The 14,327-nt window shown below is 35.0% G+C and overlaps 1 long non-coding RNA gene across 2 annotated transcripts; it reads right to left on the bottom strand.

Annotated features, from left to right (window-relative positions):
* Window positions 1-9,249: 9,249 nt before the first annotated feature.
* LOC111779973 lies at window positions 9,250-11,467 on the bottom strand. Of its 2 annotated transcripts, none has more exons than XR_002812772.1 (4): window positions 11,219-11,467; window positions 11,058-11,139; window positions 10,455-10,534; window positions 9,250-9,425 (listed from the first exon to the last, which is right to left on the bottom strand). It is a non-coding gene; the product is annotated as an uncharacterized LOC111779973 (long non-coding RNA). The 2 variants fall into 2 exon arrangements; XR_002812771.1 differs by lacking the exon at window positions 10,455-10,534 and adding an exon at window positions 10,104-10,106 and having other exon boundaries at window positions 11,072-11,139.
* Window positions 11,468-14,327: the final 2,860 nt, after the last annotated feature.

The raw sequence follows: 14,327 nt of genomic DNA, 5'->3' as shown, positions 1-14,327 counted from the left end.
TGACCCCACTATTGGGGTTAAATACAAAAACATGCAAATGCAATGACGGGATCGATCATATCAGTCTATGCTGTACTATCATAACGGGTAACTTGGATGTATACCATATACTCTACACACAGCTCATACATGTGAGTATGGACTAACTAGTCAATTTGCACACCGTTGGGCCACTTTCCTTGTCAGCCGAGCATACTTTGAGAGCTCCTTAGATTGAACACCTGTTAGAACTAGTAACCGTCACGACAGCATTAGGTTACATAATGATCGTTCTCCCACCTGACTGTCGTAGCATTATGATAAATGTAATGATCGTTCTCCTGCTTGGTCATCGCAGCATTATGATAACCATAATGATCGTTTTCCTTCCTTGTAACGTACACGTCCATACTATCGTGAAGGGTAAGGGGTATTCCGCAGTGCATGAGTACACAATAATATATGAGTTCCTAACATTTTTTCATTTTCATTATCATTTAATACAACCCCGCTAGCATTCCGTACCTATCATATCTTTTTTCATATCATTTCACATATCTTTTATCTTATCATTTATCATATCATTCATGCATAGGTTGGGGTTGTATTAAATGATAATACATATCATAAACCTCTCAATTTATCACATATCTCGTACCAAAACAAATTTCATATCATCTTCTTATCATATCACAATATATATATATATATATATATATATATATATATATATATAATATCCGTAATTCGCATGTCATCTCATAATCATATTATATTGTAAACACGTTGTGGTCATATCGTTCCCTAACTTATCATAGCCTTAACATTCTTATACTATCACAGTCATACCATTACAAGAACGGATTCTGACGCTATCATTCTATCAATCTATCATAATCCTAACCCTTTCTACCCATAACCTAACCATATTCTTTTATCTGTCGATCGTGTTCATATCGTTTTTATCAATCTCTCATATCCATAACACTTCGATACGTAACCTAACCTTAACGTTTCATGAACATATCTTACTCTTATAATTATATTACGTGTAGTGCATCCTTCTCGTATCATATCTCAAACATATCATTGAACACATCGTACTGTCAGTATTATCATACAATTCACATATTATAACATATACATAACATAACATAAGCATATCAATTTACAAATAATTCACACATATCAGTATATATGACATGTGCAGAACCACAGACACATGTCAACATCAAATATAATCATGTCGATAGTAAGACCACTTATCTGATTAACTTAGGTTGGTGTCACCAATTTGTCCATAATAAAAATTCGATTTTGTCCTTTGCATTCAAGTCAACCTATGTGAACCCATGACATCAATTTCAAGTTCAATTATCTATATTTTATAATACTCTAATGTTAGACTTGATGCGAGCATCATAGACTTTATCTTAGAATATTATATATATATAATTTTAGTTACAGGATTCTCGATATTTCAAAAGTAAGTTCTTTTCATAGTACAAATAAAAATTAACAATATTATTATGTCGCTTGAATCACATCGACAATTTTTAAAAAATAGTTTAAATATTCAAATCTTCTCTTTTCCTCCTATTGTATTTCATCTTTTCTATTTTCTTTTGATTATGTTAACCCCTAAATTCTTGATTTTTAATTTAGTCTATTTTTTTTCTCTAATTTATATAAAATTATTGACCACTTAAATAATTGTAATAATTCATTAAATCTAAAGTATGTTTGGTTGTGATTTCATAAAAATGAAATTAGGATAAAAGAAGAGAAAGACTTAATATATACCTCAACTAACCCTCTCTTCTTCCACCTCGTCTATGGCCATTTTATTTTCTCAAATTTAACAATTTTGTTTTCGGTTTCATCTTGCAAGAACTTGAGATTGTGGCGTAAGAATTTGTTTGAGGATCGATGATGGTTAAATGGATTAGAGATTAGTGGAGAGATGATGGGTAAATGGAAGAGAGATTAATGGAGAGGGGTGGGAGAGAATTGTTTTTTTGTTTTTTTGTTTTTATTCTTTTCTTTACTTAATTTAATTTTTTTTATGGGTTTATTTCTTTGCTTATTTATTTATTTATTTATTTATTTTTGGGCTATTACATCACGAAATACTATTATGTTATGCATGTGCGTCTTTCCTTGCAATCTCGTCGTTAGCCGAATAAGGGTGTCTTGTTTACCTGAAATAAAAGTAGCACACAACTTGAGTATTTAAGAAATACTTAGTAAGTGACCCCACGGTTAGGGTTAGAGAATGCAAACACAACTTATTATTAGAGACGTATGGTTGAAAACATCATAGAGGTGGCCTCCGGTTCGGACAAAATTGGATGTGTAGTACTTTCCTACACACGACCCACACGTGCGACTGTGAGTCCTCAGGAGGTTCGCAACCCCGTAGACCCATCAAAATCGGCCTAATTTTCGGAAGTAGGACGTCTGGAGGTCAACAAACCCTCAAATATCATGCAAGATGATAATGATCCTCATCATAATTTACGTGTCCATACCCATCACCATAAATGGAAAAGTAACTCGATGTTTATGAACATACAATATGCATGAGGTCCCCATAATTTTTATCTTTAAATCATTCTTATGACACAACCCTATACATCATCCACGTATTATCCTGTTAACATGCATGCATGNATTTTTTTTCTCTAATTTATATAAAATTATTGACCACTTAAATAATTGTAATAATTCATTAAATCTAAAGTATGTTTGGTTGTGATTTCATAAAAATGAAATTAGGATAAAAGAAGAGAAAGACTTAATATATACCTCAACTAACCCTCTCTTCTTCCACCTCGTCTATGGCCATTTTATTTTCTCAAATTTAACAATTTTGTTTTCGGTTTCATCTTGCAAGAACTTGAGATTGTGGCGTAAGAATTTGTTTGAGGATCGATGATGGTTAAATGGATTAGAGATTAGTGGAGAGATGATGGGTAAATGGAAGAGAGATTAATGGAGAGGGGTGGGAGAGAATTGTTTTTTTGTTTTTTTGTTTTTATTCTTTTCTTTACTTAATTTAATTTTTTTTATGGGTTTATTTCTTTGCTTATTTATTTATTTATTTATTTATTTTTGGGCTATTACATCACGAAATACTATTATGTTATGCATGTGCGTCTTTCCTTGCAATCTCGTCGTTAGCCGAATAAGGGTGTCTTGTTTACCTGAAATAAAAGTAGCACACAACTTGAGTATTTAAGAAATACTTAGTAAGTGACCCCACGGTTAGGGTTAGAGAATGCAAACACAACTTATTATTAGAGACGTATGGTTGAAAACATCATAGAGGTGGCCTCCGGTTCGGACAAAATTGGATGTGTAGTACTTTCCTACACACGACCCACACGTGCGACTGTGAGTCCTCAGGAGGTTCGCAACCCCGTAGACCCATCAAAATCGGCCTAATTTTCGGAAGTAGGACGTCTGGAGGTCAACAAACCCTCAAATATCATGCAAGATGATAATGATCCTCATCATAATTTACGTGTCCATACCCATCACCATAAATGGAAAAGTAACTCGATGTTTATGAACATACAATATGCATGAGGTCCCCATAATTTTTATCTTTAAATCATTCTTATGACACAACCCTATACATCATCCACGTATTATCCTGTTAACATGCATGCATGGCCTTCATAAGTTCATCATCATTAACATCAATTAGGGTTGTGTCTTAGAAAACTCATTGTCATAATGCATCATGACATTTAATACATGCACATCATTTTAATATGAAATATCATCATATTTAGTCATTTCGTCATCATGCATCTTATGTCATCATGTTATGCATCATCATCATGTCATCATCTCATATCATCATGCACATTATCACATCATCATATAATGTCATCACACCATCATACAACATTATCGCATCATCATACAATATCGTTACATCATCATATAACATAAAGCATAAATAAAACGTGCAAGGGCCACTGGGCACGTGTTGTTATACATTATGCAAGTCTTGCGACGAAGCTGACAGAGCTGACACTAAGATCATTGGCTTGTTTGGCCTTAGCGAAAGTTAGTTCCAAATTTGATTTCCAAATTTGATTGTTTTTTTTTCCTCTCTCTAAAGTGGCCTCAACACATGTTTTCATTTTCATTTTTTTCTAAATATGTCATTTTTGTTTTGTTTTTTTTTTTTTCTTGTTTTTTTGTTTTTTGTTTTTTTTATATAGGTTTGGAAGTATTTTAGGAAGGGGTGTGAGAGGCTAGTGGAAAGATGGGAAATCTATTACTATCAATTTCTTTTTTTAGAGTTGTTACAATTATGTTGCACTATGACGAGAAACTTTTTATATTATACACTCATGTTATTGATGATGAATGTATGAAGGTTTTTGCATGCGTATTACTTAGAGTAATATGAGAAGAGAAGAATATGTGGGGGTGTATCACATGATTAAATTAAGATGAAAACTATAGGGACCTCATGTATATTATGTGTTCATTCACATTGCAATACTTCCCCTTTTATGATGAGAAGTATGGACGCGTACACTATGATGATTATTATGCGCCCTTGCATGATATTCGAGAGTTTGCTGACCTCCAAACGTCCGGCTACAGACAACTAGTCCGACTATGTTGTGTTCAATGAGGTGCGCATTTCTTGCTGGATTCACGCTCGCATGCATAAGTCCTATGTAGGGAAGTACTACACATCTAATTTTGTCCCTAATCGTGAGTTGAATGCACTCTAACCTCAATAGTGCGAGTCGTATGTAGGGAAGTACTACACATCTAATTTTGTCCCTAATCATAAGTTGAATGTGTTTGCATTCCCTAACTTCAATAGTGAAGTCACCTACTGTATAACGACCCTAAATTTTTACTTTACCTAAAATCGCTAATCTATATATAATGTAATCATTTTATGCGAAAAAATCGTTTAAAACATTAACATAGTTTTATGGGATGGATTTACATATGAAAGATCCTTAAAACAATTTTACAATAATTAAAATAAGTACACTAAAAAGGTACATTTAATAGCATTTCAGCATTTTTCAAATGAGGCTACTAGCCTTGAAAAACAAGTGGACCCAACAAAGTTTCATTTAGGACTTTTTTTTAATTTATTTATTTATTATTATTTATCATTCATTTTTTATTTTGCTACCTTTATTCCCTATTTATTCTAACAACTTCGATCAATTGGTTCATCATGTCACTACAAGGTAATCTCGGTAATCTCGATAATCTTCAAATATTATGTGTTTTTGAGTTCGAAGGCGGTAGTGAGATGAACAAGTGTTTTTTTTTTTTCAATTTTTTCATGCTCCACCTGTTTCTTCTTTTTTTTCTTTGATTTTTTATCGCTATCTTTCTCTATCTTTTAGCTTTAATAATAGTGGCCTTAAATCATTTTGAACCCCATATTCTTTGATTTGGGTTTATGGATGTTGGAATCTCCATCCAAAAATTGTGTTTTGTGTTTAATTTGTAGAAGAGTTTGGATTGATAAGGCTTCTGGTGGGTGGAGTCTAAATGGGTTGTTTTGATTTTGTGCTAAGGTTGTGATTGAGGAGGGAAAATTGTAGTGGAGGGAGCGGTTGAAAAGAGATTGTGCCTGAAAATGAGACGTTTGACCATTTGATTGAAGAACAAGGATGTGAGATTAGCTCAAGCTCCGATTTTCTTACATTTGAGACCATAGGGCTTTAGGAGAACAGTCACCGTGGCTCTAAGGACTATCTTCCATTCTTCATTGAGTCGGTCCACTCGAAAAGCTAACGGACCTGATTGTATTAGACCTAATGTTGCTAATAAAGAAAAAAAAGACTATATTGATAATAGGAAGCCAGAGAAGAAATTAAAAGACTCTCTTTTCTTTGCGAGTTTCTCCCATTAATCTTTTAATAGTGTGTGGGAATTATATAGATTGAGATGTTGAAACTCTTTCTTGGAGAAGATATGCCGGAGGTGGAAATGGGATTTGTATGACATTGGCTATATCTAATGCCATTACAAATCTTTGGGATATGCGGTCTCTTTTCCACTCATGGCCTGATATTCTATCTAAGATTGACATATTATTTGATATTCTATCTAGGATTGACATATTACTTGATATTCTATCTAGGATTGACATTGGTTGCAGAGTCTAATGTTGATCCCTTTTCCATTGTTTTGTTATAGTCCTCTGTTTGGGCAACAATAGCGATTAAAACTTATTCCACAAGAGAAGAAAATGTGGTGGCGAAGGGAGATGGATTGGCTTCTTTGTGTTAACGATCACATTGTCGAGTTGACACCTACTAGGCAGATGTTTCCTGATTGAAGCGAGCTTGAGGTACTGCATAACTTCAAACGAATTCTTTATGGCAGTATGAGTTTTGTTTTCCAAGTATGAAGTTTGCGCATATTGGAATTGTCTGTTCTATTTATTTTGTCTTCCATACGGTTTGTCTTCATAGCTTTCTTCCATACGGATTATGTAGGTGGGCAAGAACTTGAAGGCATGTATTGTGTCATATTATTTGTCAAGCAAGAATCATGCTATTGATGCGATCTATAACTTATTACAAAGTATTGTAGCGAATTTATTTCTTTATATTCCGCAACTCATTTGTTGCATTTACTACCATGCTTTATATTTTTGGGCAAGACAATGCAGAGTTGCCCTTAGTTGTGACAAGTAATAGTAACCATCCCTCAGTTGAGACACTTAATTCTTGTGTTAATCCTCGTTCTAAATCTAAAAGGCACATGTCCTTCAACATGCTTTTATCAAATTTTGGTCATCTCATTCTTAGTTTCGAGTTGATCAATTTTTATATGAGTTGCTTGTCCATATACTATAAGAAATTGTCATTTTAATTAATTCAATTACAGATACCTTGTTTGTTAAGTACATTGTTGGAGATGTTATGACCTTTATGTTGCCAATGAATTTAAAATCTCTTTATGCTGCCAATGAATTTAAAATCTCTTTATGCTGTCAATGAATTTAAAATCTCTCTTGTTTTGTTTTGGTTAGAGCGATATAGTGAGTCTATTAAGCAAGGCTGAATATCAGTCTATTAAGCAAGGCTCAATATCACTCAAAGGTACGATTAATCTCTTTAAGTATAAAATATTTTAATTTGGAAGTTGGGTATTTAATATTTGCCTCTTTTATGGTTACCAGACTTCAAAAACATGGTAGAATGGATCGGGGGAATGAACAGTACAAGTTTGCTTGGGGATTAGCAAACAATGGGAAGCTGTTCTTGCAAGGCTCAATATCACTCAAATAAGTATAAAATATTTTAATTTGGAAGTTGGGTATTTAATATTTGCCTCTTTCATGGTTAACAGACTTCATGGTAGAATGGATCCAGGGAATGAAAAGTACGTACAAGTTTGCTTGAAGATTAGCAAACAATGGGAAGCTGTTCTTGTGGATTACAACACTAGATGTAGTTGTGGGAGATTCAAACAATTTATGTTTTTTTGTAATTACATACAACAAATACTTGTATCCTTCAAATAACTTCTTTATTTTGTAACGTGTAAATAGATTGTGAAATTTCAATTATGAATGGAAATCTTTTTTACTTAATGTATTATGAAATATCATTTCATCAATGTCAATTTTAAATTTAGTCGAGAGTAAATTATATTGAAAAAAAAAATATTGTTGAGAAAAAATAGTAAAGAATTTATATAATAAAATGTAAGTGTTATTAAAGGCGCATTATAGCATAATATCAAAGCTAAAAATATAATATCAAACCTAAAAATACTATATTATAGCATTAACAAAATGTTATTATAAGTTAAAGATAGCACAATTTTTTTTAAGTTAGGTTAAACCTATTATAACTTTAATAAAATAATATAAAATGTTTTTATAGCAACATATATAAGCTATAGTTTCATATTCTAGTATAGCATATATTATAGCTATAAAAAAATCGAAGTTCCAGACTTTTAATAATATGGGTTGTCACGACGTACGAAAAACGCTATAAAAATTCTATAATAGTATTTTTCGTAAGTTATCTTATACACTATTTCTTGTAGCTATAAGTAAAATAAACAGAAATACCCTATACTAATCTATAGTCTACAAAATTAAATACAAACTACATAAGCATGTGCCATGATCTTCAAATTTTCGATGTCACGTCAGCCATGCATGGGAGCCTTACCTCTACCTTGAAAAGGAGTGTAGCACATGACTTGAATATTTTAAGAAATACTCAATAAGTGACCTCATTATTGACGTTAGATGCAAACACACACAATCATGAGTGGGACCTATCATTTAAATATGTATTTACTTAGGTGACTATTCTAAGTAGGTAATTGGATGTGTATTTACTATTCTAAGTATGGATCTACTAGTCCATTCAAACACTTCGTGGGCCCCTTTCCTAGTCAGGCTAGTATTCTCTAGTACTGATGTCGAACACTCATAGGAATAGTAACTGTCGCATCAATATGATAAACATAATGACCGTTTTCTTGCCTCATAACGTACATGTCTGTACCATCGTAAGATGGGAGATTCCCCCATGCATGTAAGATACAATGATGCATGAGGTTTCAACATTTTCGTTTATTAAACTTGTAAAACAACCCCTTCTGTCTTTCCTTTATATCATATCATTTTTATCATAGCTTTCAATACATATATCGGGGTTGTGCATCATGTCAAAACATCTTATCACATGTCATTCTTATCATACATCGTGTCATATCATACATATATTACATCATAAACATATCATGTCTCCCAACATACCATATCATATCATGCATGTACCATATCATAAAGCATATCACAATATGCATCATATCATCAAAAATATTATGTCATAACATTTATCATATTATTCACATATCACATTCATAGTTATATCATATCTCAAACATATCATTTCATAACATTCACATATATCAAACATATGATACATGCAGAGCCATGATGTATGTTCCTCATACAAGATACAATTTCTAAACGTACCGATATTAAGACCACTTACTTGGTTGGCCTTAGCCAACATTTTCTCTAAACTCGAGTATATTGAATTTTGTCCTTCGAAGTTTCTCCAAATATCATCGAGAGTTGTTTCCTATTAGAATGTCCATCTCATTTTGTCACGACCCGATTTTCGAGGCTTCAAAATCCGAATCGTGACTAAAAAGATGAAATCGAAAACAAACAAAAGGAAGACAAAAGAAAAGAAAAGCAAAGTAAAAAGATAAAAATACTATTGAATTAAAACAAAAGAGAGAAATTTTGTTGGTTAATTATTACAAAAGAAATTGCAAATATTAAATGAAATAGAAAAGACTCTAAAAGACCGAAAAGGGACTGACGCTCCAGAACGACCCCCTTTGTGACTGTACAGCTCTCAAACGCTCCTCTACCTCGACCAGCAGCCAGCGAACACCTGAGAAAAATAAAGGAGAACGGGATGAGTATAAAAATTATACTCAGTAAGCCACCTACTTGTAGGCTCTCTTCGCATCTTAATTTAGCCGCATTCCCACGGTTTCCTACTTCGGTTCTAGGACATCTGGTTCTAATCTTAGTTCCCTGGGACTTGCCCCTTGGGTTTCACCGGTTCGTCGTCCTTTCATTAAACCTAGAGGTTCCTTATGCCAAGCTGATATGGTCGGTATCTCTCTATGAGGCGCTACCTCTACATAGCTATCTAGGACTACATGGTATCTAGCCTAGGGGTGTGCTGAATACCCCTACGCCCATATAGTCCTCCTATGGGGGGTGCGACCCAACCCGTTCCCATGCAGCTAATGGGTTGTACGACGTGGGGACACATTTCCCATGCGAAATGGCTAAGAGCAGTAAGGACTGGTCAGGGACCCTTGGTCCTCCCACGAACNAGCAGTAAGGACTGATCAGGGATCCTTGGTCCTCCCACGAACCTATAGATACCGTTCTCACGCTAGCAATCTATGAACACTCCTAGGTACTTTCTTGCCATGGTGAACCGCTAAGTTTCTAGGGGAAAATTAAGTATGGCTGGAGCGACATATCGCTCCTAACAGTAATTCTCTAAGTTTATCATAGAAATGGGTACTAGAAAATAACGGGGTGTGCATGCAACCGTCTTCTAACATCCTAATATTCATGCAAACTAGGCACGCTGGCTCAACGGGGCGATGGCCTCCATCTAGCACCCAAAACACGAAGTTCGCGCTCAATGGGGCGAATTCATCCATCAAGCACCTGGAACACGGAATACACAATTCCAACCTAAATTAAGCGCATGCATACGTACAACGGAAGCTTAAGGCATACAAGCAACACTCAGATAATTCACCCAACACATCATAACAATCCATCTGATTAATCTCATTCATGGAGAGCTAATTTAAGGCAAAATTACTAACATGCATACATACAATCCAAGCGAACCCTACAAGTATTTCTTCCTAAATACCGGGTGGTGACTTACCTGGTTAACGCGTGCCCTTTTTGCTAGCGTTTCTTTGCCCGTGAGGTGTCCAAAAGTACTGATTTCTTTAAATTAGGTCCCTATTCACGTAAGAACAGTATTAGAACTGGAACCGGGACAAAAATCGGGAAAACAGAAAGCAACCGGGCCAAAATGGCCGTCCCACGCGCGCTCACGCGCCAGCAGCGCGCTGGGAGTGTGTGGTCACGCGCGCTGGAAGGCGCCAGTCGTAGGNCCGGTCCAGTCGGCTCGGCTCGCGTCGCGGTTCGGCCCGGCTTGCAGGCGACACGTGTCGACGCCTCGCTGGAGCTGCGTTGCTCCAGCCGATGGTCGATGCGTGTCCGGCGCCTGTCGCCGCCGTCCGCCGCTCGCCGGCTGACTCCTTTTGTTTTTTTTTTTTCTTCTTCTTCTTCTTTCTTCTCTGCCTTCTGAAAACCGAAACACAACCCTCTATTCCAATTTTCATATCTTTCGATCCGTAGATCGGATCGACATGATTCCTTCGGCAAAGTTTTAGATCGTGTTACGGGCTACGTCCTCGTATTTTTTTCGTAATTTTTGCTTAACTACCGGATGAGTTAAGAAGGTCGGAATTTCACTCACTGTTCCCGAACGACTCTCGGATCTCCGCCTTCGGGTTGAGGTCTCGGCCAAACTTCTTCACAGATCATGTGTAGAGTTGTTCCTAGATGAATATATCAAGATTTCAGATCTTGATTCACAAAGGAAAACCGTAGATCTGAGAAAACGTTCAAGATTCTTACCTTGCGGGTTTTCCGACTTCTTGATGAAAAATGGGACTCCGGCCACCCACATTCTATTTTCCCTTCCAAGAAAGTCTCTCTGCATGATCTTCACCTCCTTGCATCATGATCTTCACCGGAATAGACTCCGACGGTAGTTTTCGGTGAGTCTTCCGGCGGTTCATCCTTTCTCCTCTCTCTAAGTTCTCTCTACCCCTTTCTCTCACTATCTCTCTTTTGCAGGACTATGGATGGGGTTTCATTTGGACCCCTTAAGTGGTTGGAGGGGCAAATTTACCTATTTTCCCCTCTCGACTTTTCCTTTATTTTTTTTTTCTTTTTCTATTTCTATTTCTCTCTCTTCGAGTATTACACATTTCGTTAGTAATACTAATTTCTTAGCTCAATTTAACTTAATTGAGAAAATCGGACCTTATATTAACTATAATTGCCTTGAACTAGGTCAATTTCAGCTCTGGAATGATCAAAAGCGTAAGGGTCGATGTCAAAAATGTTAAATTGAGCCGATTACGTCAATTTTTTAATCGAGAGACTGTGTGAAGCCGAGCCGAGCCGAGCCACTAGAGCCGAAGGAGTCGGCGTCTACATGCACGACACGTCTCACTTGGGGGAAAGGTGATGCGTGAGGGTCGCATTTCGGCTAAAGCATGGGTCTCGGGATGTAGTGTGGGTCTCGGGTTGCAATGGGCTAAGATGCTTACAATTGTCGGGGTTGGGCTGAGTATTGGTAGCAGGTGGGTATCCAACCTGGGTATTTTGGCTCTCTATATTCACATCTATTCTCTCTTGCAAGTGTGTTCGTGAAGGTGGACAACTGAGTGGAGCGTCTCGTGAGAGGTCGTGGGTTAGGGTGAACATTTACCCGAAATTTCGGTGCCGTGCCAGAATTCTCGAGGCTTCCAACGATTGATTTTTTTTTTTTTAACCGTCACATACTGAGTCTTTCTTAAAATACTCAAGTCATGTGCTAATTCTATTTTTCAAGTAAAGATAAAACACTCTTGTAAGGCTTACGATCATATCGTAAGTAAAAACCATGACACAAGCACAAGATAGTAGTATTTAAACTATTAGACTATAGGTTAGTATAAAGCGTGATTATTTTCAATATTTATTTGTTTTATTTAATATTTAGTTTCTATTGCTTTAAAGATCTTTCTTTGAAACATGCAAGTCTACAACATTGTTTTACAAAAACGTTTTAAATGTTTATTTCTTAAGAGATTATGTTATGAAAATCTTTAAGTTAGTACAAATCTATGGGCGTTACATCAATATTGTTTCGATGCTTGAATCACATAATCCAAATATTATTTTTTTTATATCTTTCTTTGTCATCATATTTCAATATTATTATAGTTTCGTGGTCTCATTTCATTTATATATTCACACTAAATACTTTCCACCATGTTTTGATTAATACTACTTTTATGCCATTTAATACAAATTTGGTATGTCTATGTCCATATATAGTCATAAAATTTAAATCCATACAAGATTTTCTTTACCATTTGCTTGAGTTGAATAATTTTGTTTTATTTGTTACCATTATTAATTTATTAAAAAATATCTATTTTATTTATTTATTTTAATTTAGGTAAATATATTTCAATTAATAGTTATTTTATACAAATTATTCAAAGAAAAGGGTCATTATAAAGTAAAAATAAGCGTCAACTTGAGTATAATTCTATTGATAAGACAGTCATAAAGACAGTCCTAGAAGTAATTTGATCCTTTTACTCTATAATCGTAAACTTGGGTTGGTCTTTATATTTAACTTGGAATTCTAGAACACATCGAGCATCTCAAAAATCGAATTCCAATTTTGTAAGTCTAAAGAACAAGGTTCAATAGTATATGGGGTGATGTTATATGTCATTACCATTGACTTATACTCACGTTAACATCCCTAAAGAATAAAGTTACGTCAACATGAATTTTGTAGTTTTATGTGGCATTAAATAACACCAAAACTCCAGCTCCTTTTCTTTTCCTATATAAGAGCTTCCATAGTTCACAACTTTCTCACACAAACAAGACAATACTTCTCTCATTATCTTCACCTTTTCATCCGTATTTTTCTATAAACAATGGCAGCAATGTCCCTCAATGCTTCCACAATGAAGTTAGCACTTGTATTCGTTGTCTGCTTAGCCATTTTTGCATCATCGACCATGACCCTCGTGACAGCAGACTCTAATGATTTTGATATCGCTGGCTGCATTCCATTTATTGGAGAAGGGGCGATGTGTGTGGTAGAGGCTCTCAGACTTCCAACTCGTGCCATTAAGACTTGTTGCAAAGCTATTTTTAAGCTTAATGACTGTGACTCAGATATTTTCGGAAATATTCCCGAAGCTGACATGGAAGTAGTTAGGCATGTTTGTCGTCTGTTAGACGATTGAGCTTTGAGTTCTATCCGTCTATTATATAATAATAAATGACAATAATGAGTTTTTTTTTTCTACACTAGTACTATGTCCTTAGAACTTTACGACAGAGAGTGAATATTGTTCGAGAGAATTTACATTTCTTTGAATGAGAATGAACATCTTTTCACCATTTATGGAAGGTTGTTTCTAAAATTGTATTCTAAGCCCCTAAACAAATAAAAATAAAAATTGTCCCGTGAATTCTATGTTTCACCTAAATGAGTTTTTTTTTTTTCTCGAAAATTAGCTTGACTGACTATACATGTTATATCGTACTAAATTCTTGTCACACATTATAATCCTTTGAGGTAAATTAAAAATTGGCTTGTAAATTCGAATAATTTAAATCCTNTATTCCTAGCGGGGTTATGTACCATGCAATTTACCGTATTTCATGTCATACAATTCATTCAATCACATTTTAATACTCATACAACAAGTCATAATCGTATAAGGGTCACACATCGTCACATGCATTCATATCACATCAACTAAGCAGCATAAATAACATACATTCACGTTCACATGATTTCGTACTTAAGCACAATAATCTAGCATACAATGTATCATATCATAACCGAGTCAATAACGCAAACACTTCATAGTCATATCATTCTCTAACTTACCACAGTCTTAACGTTCTTATACCTATCACCGACATATCATTACGTGAC

Source organism: Cucurbita pepo, chromosome LG18 (assembly GCF_002806865.2).
Source record: "Cucurbita pepo subsp. pepo cultivar mu-cu-16 chromosome LG18, ASM280686v2, whole genome shotgun sequence".
Classification (NCBI taxonomy): domain Eukaryota; kingdom Viridiplantae; phylum Streptophyta; class Magnoliopsida; order Cucurbitales; family Cucurbitaceae; genus Cucurbita; species Cucurbita pepo.
The sequence above is the reverse complement of the archived record's forward strand: the minus strand, read 5'-3'. Positions and strand labels throughout refer to the sequence as shown.